Raw genomic sequence first — 15,513 nt, 5'->3', positions numbered from 1 at the left:
AGGTGAGCGCGATGTATAATGGTGGTCCATAACGACACAGACGACCTTGATGTGAGCCGCATAGACGCTAGCGCCAGATTCCTCTCTAGTGTATACTGTAAGAAACTCTATGGTTTATACAGGCGGCGATGATATACGTATGCGGACTAGGGCTGCAGCGAACGGGAGAAGCTTCATTTGCTCTCAGCCTCTTAGGTGGCGCCAACATATCGCTCGGGACCGCTGTCCACTCCCGTTTGTTTTGACAGCGGATGTGCTGAAATTCTTAGTTCCGCCGTGGAGCATTACCGGAAAATTCAGCTCAGCTGTGCCCCACGTTTCCTAGCAACCGCCTACAGGAGCACCGAACCGAACCACGTAACCTTCTCGCACCCCACTCGTGTAGGGCGGGGTCTGCGGCATGTGTGTGCTCCGCTCTCCTATGTCACGGTGCGTGTGGACTTGCGCCACGTGAGGAGCGCGCAAAAATACCAAGGAAAATTAGCGAGCGCACGTGAGCGTGCGCCTCACGAAGAGCGCCTGGCATTGGCCATCTCGACCTTCGAGAACACTCTACCCAGCGTTCGTGGCGTGACCTCTCGGATTCTCTACTTCTCGACAGTTGACGTGCGTTCGTGCCTGTTTGTGCGCACAGGAAAGGTCGCTCTACGGACGACGAGGTTGCGAAGGCGGTTGCCGTCGGTTCTAGCGCGTGCTAACGCGGTCCACTTCAGGAGAGATGTGAAAGCCTGCGGAGAAAACGATTCTAGACTGCCAGTCATGGAGAACTTTCAGACAGCCGGGTCCCCGACGAAGGGAGGTGCCTCCAGCTGTGCTGTTTCTCTGGCCTTTCACCACTAGAGCAAGCTGCGCCATGTTTTTTACAGGATTTGTGCCTGGATAATTTTTGTTTTCGTTGGTAGTACTCATTTCGTGAAACATTAGGTATGATCGACCAGCAGAGTCACTGGAGACTGTCGCTTATGCCAGTTGGCGAGTGTAAGCTCAACGTGCCGGATGGCTGTGCAGCAATAACCGTCATAGTGCGCGCAGTACGCACTCGTACTTCTATGTTTACATCTGCTTTCGTAACTTCCAATCTTTACCCCGCCATTCTTACTGCTTTAAGAATATGCATTAAATTTAAGCGGAAACAGCTCGGTCTGCCAGCTTATAGCACCTGTGTTACTTGCGTTGTTGGATTTGGCCGGCCGCCGGTTCTAGTGCGGGAAATAAACCAGTTGGTCGCATGGGCATTATCTTTTTGCCTAATTATTGGCCCCGAGGACATACCGTGGCGCCACCTACGAATAACGTCACTTGTTGGACGCCGGGTCGGGTTGTCGTCTGCTACAACCCATTTCCTGTGCGTATGCGGCCGCGTGTTTTTGTGTGTGTGTGTCTGTAGCCACCGTACCCCCCCCCCCCCGCTCTTTGTGGATTTGATGCAAATTACTCAAAAAAGTTGTCTGCAACCCGAATGATCCGGGCGAGCAATCAACGACTCGCTTTTTCCCGGCGTCACCGCCGCGCCCCACAGCTCGTACGCAGCCAGCTAACGCCAAGGACGATGCAACTGATGCCGAGAAAAGTGCACTGTAAATTCATTATGAAATACTTGCGACGTGACATGTACAAGACTGTGTGTGCAAGGAAACACCTTGTAACAGCGACGGAAGCGCGTCGCTCACTTGTGATCTCACCGCGCCTACTGCTCGCCTGGCCTGGTAAATGAATGACTACGTGAGAACGGTGATCGGATTGCTTCGCCGCGCATGCTTAAAAGTGTTGCTATGATGCGCAGTTTGGCCTAAGCAGTACCTATTACCCCTACAATGTTTTCCATAGTTATTCCCGGATTTGATTAACGATCACTGCTGTAGCCTGTACCCTGTACGGCTGACATATTTACTTTTCGCGACAACTTGTCCGCAATGTATAAATGGTATACGAACGCGAGTTTTCAACGCCTGCGAGCGGGTTTGGACATGGCTATATTTAGTTTTCATTAGGACTTCGGCGTAGGAATGTATAATTGTAACGTGGGCTCTTTTATGTTTACAGTGAGCTTGCCTTCCTCTAGCATCAATGAAACTAACGATTGCTCAGAGAAGGCGAGGCTGTGTACGAGGCGAAACACGTCGTTAATGAATTCGGGTAATTGGGAGCTTTAAAATAGGAGAACCGAGCGTTGGGGGCTCCCCAAAGTGATGGGGGAACCTAAACGGAACACGCGCGCGCGCGACGAAAGGGTCTTCTCGAACCGCTCGCCCCCGGCTTCGGATGCACGTAATCGAATGTTGGGAACTTTAGGCTTAACGTAGCGGCAGATATTTCTTCGCCGCTCTCGTTACAGTTGCGAACGAGAGTCCCTAATACAACTTTTCCATTCGCTGTCACCCTTTTTCTTGTATGTGTAACTTTGTATCCGCGTCTGTTTAAGCGATCGATGATCAAGAACCTGCCACGGCCTCGGCCGATGCTTGCGCGCAGGCACATATCCTTCGGCCGCTCGCCGCTCCGCGCGTGAACGGGCCGGCGGTGCCGGGATCGCGGCATTGCGGGATCGCGGTGCGTAGATCGCGGCAGATATTTGAGCATCGCTTTAAAAACCACAGCTGATGACACTACCTAGCACAATTTTTCACCACTCAACATCCACATTCGCCGCTGTCATATTACTTTTCCACAACTAGCCTGATTTTACAAAGCGGCGACAAGTTGTTGCTGCCGCGACCTGCGTCGGTTCGAGCTGCTCCGTCAGCCGTGCGGGCAGGCACGGCGGTGTGTGCGCGGAGCGTTTCTGCGAGCAGTAAACGCTTCATGATTTCTTGCTTTACACATTTGTTGCAAACAAGGGAAATCTAGAAACTTAGCTTGGCAATCATCGTAGTCTACATTGTTGATCGGGGAACCGAGCCGCAGCTTACGCTTCGGTCGCACACGTCCGCCACCACGCTCAAGTTGTTTGCGGAGAATGTACCACAGTTGATACGGTTTTAAAATCCCCATGACGTCAAACTGCGCTTGATACACTGAGAATTGACTTCAAACGACGGAAATTAACACGAAAATACTTTTAAACGCGCGTCCTAAGCTAAGTGTCACGCGCTGCAAGCCAACTGTGCAGCAAGGTAGGAACGGTGATCCTACAAGTGACGTCAAAATGATCGCAGCGCCAGCCTCTCTAGTGGTGGGCCTCGCGGCCAATATAGCTTATTTGAGTTCAGTTCGCGTCAAAAGTGGTGTCAGTGTTATGATAATGAGGCAATCTTTCGAATGAACCAAAGTTGCATGTTGTCTGCATGGCCCCTTTAACCATCCCAGCCGTACCACCCAGCGGCCCTTCTTAGCCCTTGATGTAAAAGGTGCCTTTGACAACGTTACACAGGAAGCAATTTTGGATAACCTCAGCAATACCAACTGCGGCCCCCGAACCTATAATTAGGTCAAAGCATTCCTCAGCGATCGCACAGCAACCATGAAGCTCGGACCATTAATCTCACCAACTCCAAGTGGACGCCTCGGGGGTCAGTCGTCTCTTCCCTGCTCTTTAATATCACCCTAATACACCTACCGGAAAAACGAGCCAAGATACCCAACCTCCGGCACGCATTATCTGGAGATTACCTAACCCTCTGGACCACCTCTGGCTCCAGCGGCGAACAGGACGGTCTCCCACAGGCCGCAGACGAAACTATGTCCTCCCTTCGCCCAAGAGGCCTTACTTGCGAACCAGCTTAATGTACCCTCGTCATCCTTAGGGCACGGTCTAGAGGACGCGCTCCCTCACCCACCCCTGACCCGAAAGTATCTCAGGGCAGCCAATACCCTCAGCGCCTACTCTCCGGATCCTAAGACTTCCCTTGAATCGCGACGGCATCGAAGCAGCACTCCTACAGATCTTCACTTCAGCGAATTCCTACCACAAAGCGCCCTTCAAGCTGGGAGGCATAAGTCACACCCCCTAAGGAGCTTGAAGAGCTCTATTGGGACACGCTAGTGAACCACATTAAAATACACAAGTCCCTGTGACCCTACCAGGAAGCCAAGCAGTCCTTCTACAAAGGCTAAAAAATTATCTCTCTCTCTCTCTCTCTCTCTCTCTCTCTCTCTCTCTCTCTCTCTCTCTCTCTCTCTCTCTCTCTCTCTAATCCCTAACACAGCTGACTAGCCTCATACGCAGGATACGCAGTCGGAATCATGGCATCCCGGAACGGAAAACACGCCGACAAGTACAAATTTTCTAACTTAGCAGACTAACACTGTCCACACAGTACATTAACCGTCTTGCAACATGAAGTCACCAATCTTAATGCCCTAATCCGCAAGGACTACAAGATGGTACTCAGTCTTCCCACCTATACCTCCAGCGAAAAATTGCTTAAGGTGCACCTGCACAACACCCTTGCTGAGCATATCGAGGCACAACTGACTTCTCAACTGCAAAGGCTAGCACTGATCCCAGCATGTCAGGCAGTGCTACAAGCGCTGGGATGTCCGCCACCACATCTTGCGGAGTAGCCACAACGTCTCCCGCCCACCATCAGGCCAAGACTGGGCGTGGCTCCCATTCCACAGCATGTGCACCCCACCAACTATCGAGGCCGGCGGGAGGCACGAGTCCGCTACCTCAACAATAAATATGAGGTGGACCCTCAGGTTCGCTGTACGAACGTTGCCAATAACCTCACATCATCACACACCACCACTGTCGCTCTCAGCTCTGCAGGGCAGATTGCAACTGCGGCTACATACCGCTTATGCAAGGTCCACACTGCCGAAGCACGAGTAATCGCCCACGCCGCCCCAGCCCACTGAAGCCTTCCCTCCATAACCATCATCTACAACTGTCAGCAGGCACATCGCCTCTACCAAGCAGGCCTCGCCTATTGTCAGGCCACAACCCTCCTACAATGGCTGCCCGTAGATCTCACTATAACACTCATCTGGACACCTGGACACGCTCGGCTGGGCTCTTTAGGAACGAAGCGGCGCATGCTGCCGCCCGAGGCCTTCACTCCCAGGCATTCCCTTCCGAGGATTCGGTTAGCCGGACGCTTCAGTTATTCCCCCAAACTGTTTCACACCCCTCTACACCACCTCTAACGCCCTTCTGTCGCACTACGCCCACACACGAACATATCCTCCCGCTCATCACACCCTCATCAAATGTCAATCTTACGTCTACCGCCGACTACAAACGGGCACATTCTTCAATCACGCCATCCTACATCACATTGCCTCCCCCCGACTCCCCTTCCTTCAATCAGTCGCAAGATGGGACGAGTTAAACAGCATCTTCGACCAGGAAGCCTATTTCAGAGTCATTCCTCCATGAGAACGTCCTTCTCTAGGAATAATGCAACAACGACCCCGTATACATGCCAATTGTAATGGCAGATAACTTTTGGTTAAAAAGCTTTGTCAAGACAAGGCAGATGATAGAATAGACATCTACACATGCTGCTGTACATGAAAACACAGCCGCCATCGTGTCCGACTCCCCCCTGCCAGGCAGATCACGACAAATTGACAATGTACATGGTCTTGTTAAAGAAGCTGAGCTCTTCGGTATCCTTGGAGCCTTGCAACACATACAAAACAATACATCTTATATTCTGTCTCAGAAATATTACATGGCCGCAAGTGTTACCTCATTTGAACTCCTGCGCAGGGTCATTCTCCTTGCTTCGGTATGTGCCTCTCTCCGCACGCTGGGCAAGAGAAGAGGGCAAGGTAGAGGCGCTAGCGCGGCAAATTGTTAGCATCACTGTACCCACTATTAACCCACTTCTATTTTCCCTTACTTTGAATTCATAAGCTTCTTCAACAATGAAACCACAATCAGACTTGGCCAATTTCCCAGAGTGGGTACGAGGCATTCTTGGTGTGGCTCCAACCAAGCAAACAACCAGCTCTTGTTCGCTCTCACCGTCAGCTTCGGTGCTGTCTGTAGGTTTTCCTGGCCAAGTTAATACGTTTTATGTGCCTTTTACTTGTGATAATATTATCACTGACTCATATGTTGCTGGTTGAGAACTAAATCCCCCCTTCCCGCCAAATTCGACGTCAATGCGACACTTCGAACAATTCAAGAATTACGCTGCGAAAATGTTCGCTTCCGCATGGTCTAAATCCCGGCCCACACTGGGAACCACAGGTAACCACCAACTGGCATGCACTACCGCCCGGGCGTGTATTTGTAACCCTCCTATGGTGGGTACCTTTTCTGTCTCAGCATGTGAAGAGCCTGTCCCTCCACAAGCGGATGCATCTACTCCTTTTTAGACCCAGCGATATCGAAAGTACAAGATGATGACTAGGAAGCGGCTTATTCACGAATCCCCACCCGGATCCATTTCCTTTCTGAATTGTTCGAGTAGGCAGGGAGAAATCTTCGCGAATAAGGTCTACGCAAACTCAGTATTTACTCCAGATGTCATCCATAAATGGACTCATCCGCATTTTGACACTCTCCCTAAATGTCCCTTTCGTCAATCGCACTGGGACCCTAACCTTTATGATCTAGTATGAGAGAGAATAAACATTGTTGGAATCCAAGGTTCACAATACACACACCAAGCCTCACCTCCAAGACGGGCAGCATGCTCAGGCTTATATTCAGTGCTCCTAACCTCAGCGGAAGGAAAGGGGGGATGGTTGAGCGAGGAACAATAAACTTCGTCTATACTAAGCGTTTTTCAATAGTCATATCAATTATGTCACCTCTGTGTTCGACTGGTCCAAATCTGAGGAGGCTAGAATCAACACACTCATGCGTCGAAGCATCAAAACGTGTGCTGGGTTTGCCTGTCAGCACCAGCCCGGAAAAGGTCATGCAGCCGGGCATGAACAACACCCTCTCGGAGGTGGTAGAGGGTCAACAGATGGCCGAGGAGGTGCGCCTCTCGTCCTAGCGGGCCGGCAGGTGCATCCTGGAATCTATTGGCTGTGGCCCAATGGTGGTAAATGAACGTAAGGTGTCAATTTCACCTTCAGTAAGGGATACATTTAAGCTCCACCCGCAATACATTGTAGGGCGCAACAAGTGTCGGGCTCGATCTTTATTAAACTCTGTCGCCGGCAGTCGGGAGCTCGCGATTTTCGTCGACGCGGCTCAGCACGGCCGCTCGGATTGCTTTGTAGCGGTATCCGTTTATCACCGGGGCAGGATGCTCAACTCCGCGGCGATGGTCTCCTCGGCGGTGGCTGAACAGGTCGCCATCGATTAGCCATAAAGGATCCATTGAGTCCGAATATCTTTACGGACTCGCGGGCTGTGGTTCGAGCTTTTGCCTCGGGGTCGATCTCGTGGGAGGCTGCGGCCATCCTCGGTTGCGAGGGGCGCTGGACATCACGCCATGAAATGGTACCCTGCCCATATGGGGGCCAACGTTCATTCCGACGTTCCCAACGTCAAAGAGTTGGCCCATGATCATGCGCGTGCATTACCTCACTGTGGTGATGCCGGTTAATCCGCGGGCGGGGACGCCGAGAGATTCAGGGAACCGCTTGTAACATTTCACGAGGTCGTTGTTCACTATCTTCTCTCTCGGAGGGTCTACCCACCCCATCATCCAAAGCTGACTCGGTCTGAGTCGTCAGCATTAAGAATGCTCCAGACTGAGTCCTTCCATTCGCGGGGCAGGTTCAGTACCTTTGACCCCAAAATTTAACCGCACTGTCCGGGCTGCGGAGAAGCGTATTGCTCCTTAGATCACATGCTCTGGCAATGCCTTGCGTTACGCGACGCTGCGTTTAATAAAAAAATTGGCTCCAATCCACGCTGTGAAGGTGGTTGGACTGCGAAGCTATAAACGACCCCCACAACGATTACCCATGCAACGTAACTTGAATTCACACACGTGGCTCTACAAAGAGTGAAACCAGAGACGACTGAACGCAGCAGCGACGGCAGAAAGAAAACAGAGAGTAGCGTCTGGCGAAGGGTGAGGAGAATGGCGGCACGCGCGGCTATGGCGTCATCTCTCTCACTGCCTATCCCCACTCTTGTTTCATGTGTCGCCGCGAAAAAGCGTCGTACCCGCCCTCCCGCTCACCAGACGTTGTTCCGTTCGCGGCTAATCCAAACCACGTGAACTCTGTTATGATACATTATGCAGTCTGCACTTCACACGAGGGCTTTGAATGGGCGCAGGTGGTAGATCCTCCGCTGTGCTCGTTGAGTGCACCGCCTCTCTCCCGTCTCCTTGTGTGGGCGTAGCTTATACGGTAAGACGACAGGCTCGGTTACTCTATTTAGGTCCAGATTCGATTCCTGGCAGTGCCAGTCATTTCTTTTGTTTCTTCGCGGGAGTTTTCTGCTGACGCCGACGGTCGCGACATACCCCTTAACAGGTAGAGGTATACTGTTTCGCAGTAAAATGTGGATTGGGAGGCAGCCCTCAAAAGCGGGGACCTCTCCGTCCAGCTCCGGGCTGTCCAGAGGGCCTACGAAAGGGCAGAGGGCCACGGCCTTCCTGTTCCGATACATGGGAGCGGCCCGCAACTACAACCCCAACGTAATTCCTCAGCACCTAAATAAAAGGTCTTTGCCTGTCTGTCTGTCTGTCTGTCTGTCTGTCTGTCTGTCTGTCTGTCTGTCTGTCTGTCTGTCTGTCTGTCTGTCTGTGTCTGTCTGTCTGTCTGTCTGTTTGTTTTATTAAGAACGCATTGAAGTCTTCGGAGTGGCTTCACTTTGCCGGGGGTCAAAATTAACTGCTCGTTTCCCACGTCCATCCGGATAAGGTATAACACTTACCAAAAGTTCGCAGTGACACAACGCTACTCGAAGGAATTGTGTCATTTTTTTTAGAAAATGGTCTTTCTAAAGTATATACGTGAACAAAGACCCCTTCTTCAGTTCGTCCTTTCGAATAACTCCAAATGAAAGACCGCAAACGGGACAACGTTTGTAGTGCCCCTCAGCATAATTTAATTGAAGTAATGGGCACAAACAGGACCACAGTTACAGGGTTCCCCAATGTGTTTATATGAACTCAACCGCAATATACAAAAACTGAATCACTTTTCAAATATCCATATGCTATCCTCCCACCCCCCACCCCCTCCTTCCCTTTTAACAGCAGAGCTGTTCTAGCGCTGGTCTTGACGACCGTCTCTGCTGGTATCGTGTCCCGCTCCTTCTGAAGCCGGTTTCTCCGTCCCGAAAAAACCACTCCCAAGTATAGAAAAATTAAAGCCGTTCCACTCAATGTGAAAGCTGTCCGAAGTGCGGTGCAGGGGTTCGCCATAATGAGCTGTAGCGACGTTATCCGCTCACTGCTACCACCCAATGCAATTCAAATTTCCCGCCTTCGCAGTGCTCGCGTGCTCCCCGCCGGAAACTGCGCCAGCGGGAGTTCTGTTTTTTTTTAAAAAAGACGATAGTCTTTCTCGGGCTACTTAAACCCAGAAATTTTGGTCTGTCTGTATGTCTGTCTGTCTGTCCGTCTGTCTGTCTGTGACTCGATTCAGCCACCCGGCCAAAGTAAAACAATGCCTGAGTAATAGCCTTATATAGTCACAGCTAAATGTGCCCATCTAAGTCCGGTGTAATGTTCATACTTGCCAATATTGTTGAAGAACAACAAGACATTACGCATATATAAGACAACAAATTAATACAGAAGTGATATTTGCAGCATTCCTTTATAAAAAATCGTACACGTTTGATTTTGGCGAGATTAAATACTTCCTCAACTGAAGAAAAAAATATCACTCCGCCGTCGCCTTCTGTCGCCCGCGCCATGTAGCTTCTGGCGGCATTTGAGGAAATCAAGTGGCAAGAGTTACGAAATGTTCCACTAGATAGGTTCCACGTTCTGCTTAGAACGCACGTGGAGTAGGGAAACGCGGTTCTATAAACGTTGAAGTAGGGCGCCTCGATTCACACGCGTCTTCGGCGTACGGCAGCGTTGGCATCGAGACAACCGGTTTGCAGCAGTGGAACGCGGGAAATTTAAAAAGATTTAAGCAAACCTTTGGCGTCTTTACCTTGGGAGGAGCGCGACGCAACAGGAACAACATGAGAGGTGAGCGGGAAAGCGAAGGGAGGCATTTACTTGGCAAAAGTCGATAAAGACTATCGTCTTTTGACGACATTTGCAACGAAAGGAGCAGATACGCGGCCAATTTTTTGGACTTGCTTTTTCTCCCGCACGTGCCGGCGTTGCACTGCCACTTTTTTTCGTTTACTATCGTAAAAACCAACCCCACGAGCGTTTCTAACTAAATGAACGCCGGCACTGCCGGGTAATTACGTATAATGTACCTACAGTTTTCTTTGCGCTAAACAACGGGGAGATGTATGAAAAGCGCTAGCGGTTTATGAGTTTCGAACGCTTATGACTACATAAACCGCTTGGCTTTCGAAGCCTCTAGGTTACACTACGACGAAGGAACGCCATGTGACTGTACTTGGGTCCAGCGAGTGAGCTGCGACGAGAAGGCGAGCCCCTGGAGTGCTCTGCGCTTAAAGATAAAAAATGGTCCCTGTGCCTTCATATTTCTCTATAAGACGGCTTATATTGCCCCTAAGGAATGTCTTCCCTGCAGTGCATTTGTGTTTAGAGGTGAGGCTCACTTTAATTGCATCAGTGTATGCTTAGTCTTTGTAAGCTGACTTTCTCACACTGCCTGTTGCACAGTGAAGCATGGCCATCTGCGGAGGAAGTATGATTACAGAAAACGACTCTAACGCTTGTGTTACTAAAAGTATCGCGAAAAAAATTGTGACCACAAGCCGCAAAGGCGACTCTATAGTTATGCTGAGTTTCATTTACTTGCCTTACCAAGTTAGTTTCCAGTGAAGTTGTGAACGTTACTAAATTACAATTTGCTGTGAATACATGGCCATATTACATAGGGGATGTCGTTGCAGAAAACGGCAGGAACTGTTGTTTTACCGGAACTGTCAGGAAACAAGCTGTCCGACAATTAGCCGCTAAGACGACTCTAACATTAGGCACAAGAAAGAACTCGAAGCTAAATGGTATCTTCGTAAAGAGAACGCACAGTTCTGCTGCTGAAGCAGACTTCACACTGAGTGGAACTGGGTTTAATTTTTATTCTGATTTTCAACAGCCTCAAAAGTCGATAGTAGCCCCGTGGGTACTGGCGCCATGGAAAATTTGCACGACGATACCCGGAATTAGCAAAAAGTCTGCCATGCCTGCAGCCGCGCTCAAGTTCTTCACACTCGAGTATATTTCCAGCACTTACAAAGGCTACACACATGTTTATGCGGATGGCTCGGTTCGCCCGGGCTCATCCGCCATCGGCGTGTGGATCCCATCAGCCCGGTGCACTATCGAAAGAAAACTTAGCCATGAAACATCCTCGACTGCTACCGAGCTGGCAGCTGTGAGGGCTGCACTTCATTACATTAGCGGACATCATGCCCAGCAATGGGTAATATTCCTCGACTCGCGCAGTGCCTTACAAGCGCTCCTAAAGCTTAACAACAACCGCAGTCAGCTTCTATGTGAAATTGCCGAAATTCACACAATGGCAGTGCGCGAAGGCCATGAAATCATTCTTCAGTGGGTACCTGGCCACTCGGACATACAAGGCAATATTAGATCCGACGCAGCCGCCAGCGCAGGCCACTTGCTGAGCAACACAACCCAGCTTCCTTTCTCCCGAGAGGACAGCAACGCCCTTATCCTCGCAAGTGGATGGGCTGCACAAAGGTCGGAGTGGCAGGACCCTCACCGCAGGTATCTACCACTGCACGCTATTGACCCGCACTGTGACTTCCGTTTTCCACGCGGCCTCACCAAGCGGTGTGAAGGAGTTCTGCACCGACTGCGCCTTAATGTGGCGTTTACTCGGAGTTTTAAGTTTAAGATTGGTTGGGAAGATTCCCCCCTGTGCCGGACTTGCGGTGTGCGCGATACTGTAAATCACTTGCTGTGCGTCTGCCCTCGATAGGCTGCTGCGCGAAAAACTGCAGCGAGCTCCCTCTCTCGTGTACGTCATGGAGGCAGCCTCGAACTTTTTCATTTTCTTGGGCCCTGGGCCAACAGTGCTGACAGTACCTTAGGTACAAAAGTTCTGCTCCAGTTCCTACGAGAGACTGAACTGGACAAATCTCTCTAGATCAGAGAAAAAACAAGTGTGTCACGATATCTTCTCTTTCGCACTGTGGCGTTCATCTCTTTATTTTTTCTTGGGTTGGTGTTGTTACTTTTTTCCCGTCGTTTACTTTTCATTTTGTTTCAGCGTTTCCATTAACGATTTTCTTTTCAATTGTATTTTTTTGTCCGGACTCTGTTGGCAGCAATCTCTTGTTTTTCTTGTCATTTTTTTTTCATTTTTTTTAACGCTTCATGTTTGTCTTCTTCCTGCTGTAACCCTGATGTCTGATATGCACCACTCATCAACGTAGTCACCCCCCATCTGGTGTAGCAAGCCTTGTCCCTAGCAGGGCTGACCTCACCAGTTCACATTAAAGAGAATTCTCTCTCTCTGCTTTCTCACCTTTCCCACCTTTTCTCATTAATGTCAATCAATCAATCAATCAATCAATCAATCAATCAATCAATCAATCAATCAATCAATCAATCAATCAATCAATCAATCAATCAATCAATCAATCAATCAATTTAAAGCAGGCTTTACTCCAATACACAAAAGCAATGTAGGAAAGCCAACATTATTTATTGATCCAGCCAGTGAGTAGTAGGCTTAACTGCTACAGTCAAACCCGGTTATAGCGAACTGCGATATGCGCCACGATTAGTTCGGTATATCCAATAGTTCGATATAGCCGAACCCACCTATAACGAGTTTATTCTTACGAGTTCGCAATACGCGGGAATCCCCTTGCCATCCCCGCATGCAGAAACGAACAGAATAAGGTAAGTCATTACCGCACAGAAAACAATCGATTTATTGAAAATAATAAAGCTACTCTCTGCCTTAACGCCTTAACTGCCTACTTACAAAAAAAAAAAAGCGGTGATTTTTGTTTTCCTTTTCGTTTTGGCAGCGTCAACTAGCACAGCATTTTTTACACGACACATTGTTTGCACCAGTTCGAGTCTGTGTCCTTCAATATCGAAGAAGTATTGGCGGAGGACATCGACTGCCCAAAGCACTTCATTAAGCGTTGGGCGGCTTTCACTCGCGACATCCTCTGCCTCCTCGGTGCTTTTCATCAGCATTACGACGGTGCTGCTGACGGTGCCCGCGTCCGAGGGGCTTGCAGTGACGGCAACGTCGTCGTCGTCGACACTCAGGAAATCTTCGAAGGACACTCCTTTCGGCATAGCATCGGGAAGGTTGGCGAGCTGCCGTCTTGGTCCGGACTCACTGACTGGGCGGGTTCCGTCGTGAGTTCTGCTTGTCGGAAACAGTTACGGAAAGTGTCGGGCGTCATGTCCCTCCATACGAGGCGCAATGTCTCAGTCGCGGCTTTTGCTCAGTGGTCGCGGCCAATAAACGTATCAATCGCCGCTCCGAGACCATGCATTTTGGCGGCCATTCTAGGCATACCGAGTTCGATATATAGCATGATTCGCTCTATCCGGGTTCGTTATAATCGGGTTTGACTGTATACACTGAGCGGCTTTAGTGTTGGCCTCACTAATAAAACTAATGCACAATTGCTATGGAAACAGTTCCCCAGAGGAAGTCTTAGTAGTCATATCAAAATGTGATGGACTCAAGGTCAATTATTGATTTTCCTCTGGACGTAGCCCTATAATGCATACGCATGAAAGTCTGGCCCATACTTAACCTTATCAGAAGTTCTTAGTAGATCGATAATTTTCACAGTAAGCGCTAAATTAGAGGACCTTTGCCGAATTTTGCGTTCTTCGGTGATGGGGACCAAAGCTTCTGCAGAGGAGAGTATTGCTTGTGTTAGCTTAAAGAGAATTTGTAAAACGCAACAACGAGTATACAAAACGGGGAGCAAATTAGACACGTTCACACGAACCTATACTGCCAATTCCCCGCTGCATTATTTTGAATTATGAATTGAAGCGGGTCTGCCTCGAAACGGACCAAGGTGACTTCTTGCCCAAAACTCCAGCGGAAATCACGCAGTTCTACATCCCCGTTTCGTTGTTCCAGACCCGTGGCGTAAATAAACCATGTGAAAGCTTTTTTTTTTGCGTCCTTAATACAACAGCAGTGGTGGATATTATTTTGTTTACTATGAAAATAAAGTCCTAATTCTATAGAAATATTACTAAAAACGCAATTATACCGCCGTCCGTAACGTTCAAAATTATATGGGATTTTTACCCGCCTTTTTAAGAAAACCTAGGCACGGTTCGTCCCAGATCTGGTTTTGGAGCCGTGCTGAGACACCTTGATTTGTTGGGATGTATGTAATATTCATCATTTAGTGAAACGCATTCGAATTTAATGCAAATGATAAGCCCATTTGAAATTTTTTTCCCGCTGTTTTCTGCTACTGGCAAAGCTTTTTTGCGTGTGAGGCGATCACAAGACCTTTGGCGGCCATATCATGGCAGTAAACTAAGTTTGAAGTGTACTTTCTATCAGCTCTCATCGAGAATTAATGCATCGCGGTGACAAAACAAATGACTGCGCTGTTTTGCTCTGCTCTAGCGAGCCGCAGAGTGCGAGCGCAATCTAGCGACGAGATGGCAACGTCGCCGAAAAAGTTGGCACCCGTATTGACTAGGGAGCGCTGCGTGCATGCATGCCTGCCCAAGGGAGCCTACGTGTCGTGCGCCTGCCCGGAGCATCGTGTAGGCTGGATAACCTGCCCGAGGACATTTTTTGGGGTGGCCCGGTGGCGTGTTAGTTTGAGGTATCCTGGGGACAGGGGTACCGCAAGGGACGACGAATAAAATGTAAAAAGGAACGTGAACGACGGCATCTAAGTAAAGCGCTTGCTACCCGCTGAAAGCGACAGAATCCTCCCGCTGGCTACGTGATAAGGTTCAGCCTGTTCGGCTTGAGCAGAACAAAAAAGTTTGCCTCTCTTCTGTTTCTTTTTAAATGCAGAGCATTTCAGTAACTCACGATGTCACCCGCGTTGACGTCCGTAGTCCGCACCGTCGTTGTCCCTACTATATAAAAAAGAAAATACTATCCGGCGCCAGGTTTCGATCCCTCGACCCTGCGGGCGGAACGCAATGTACATGGTGCTCTACCCACTGCGCCACTTTAGCCGACACAGAATGGGAGGCTACGAACGCGCCTTATATCGTTGACTCATTCAAATTACTGCTGACGAGCGCTCTCTCGTCAGCAGTTGCCACAAGTGCAACAACATTAACGTAACGCAAACTACTTAACGTCGTGCGCCCCCGGAAATGCTCTGCATTTGATCGTGCCCCTCGCGAAGGGGATGTGTATACACTAACTCCTACTTCTAGCGGACTCCTGGCGCCCTTTTTCTGACATTGTAGAGACTATGAGGCGGTCTTCCAAGGGCGCCAAATTTGAATTCTACAAAATCGATTTTTTTCTTTTCATCGTTTGGCTCTCCTCACTGCATACTTAGTCTCCTCCGCTTCAGCTAAGGCGTATTTCCGCCGTCGACCG

Source organism: Haemaphysalis longicornis, unplaced genomic scaffold (genome assembly GCF_048455015.1).
Source record: "Haemaphysalis longicornis isolate Haplotype H1 unplaced genomic scaffold, Haemaphysalis longicornis Haplotype H1 scaffold_1, whole genome shotgun sequence".
Classification (NCBI taxonomy): Eukaryota; Metazoa; Arthropoda; class Arachnida; order Ixodida; family Ixodidae; genus Haemaphysalis; species Haemaphysalis longicornis.
Note: the sequence above shows the minus strand (reverse complement) of the source record.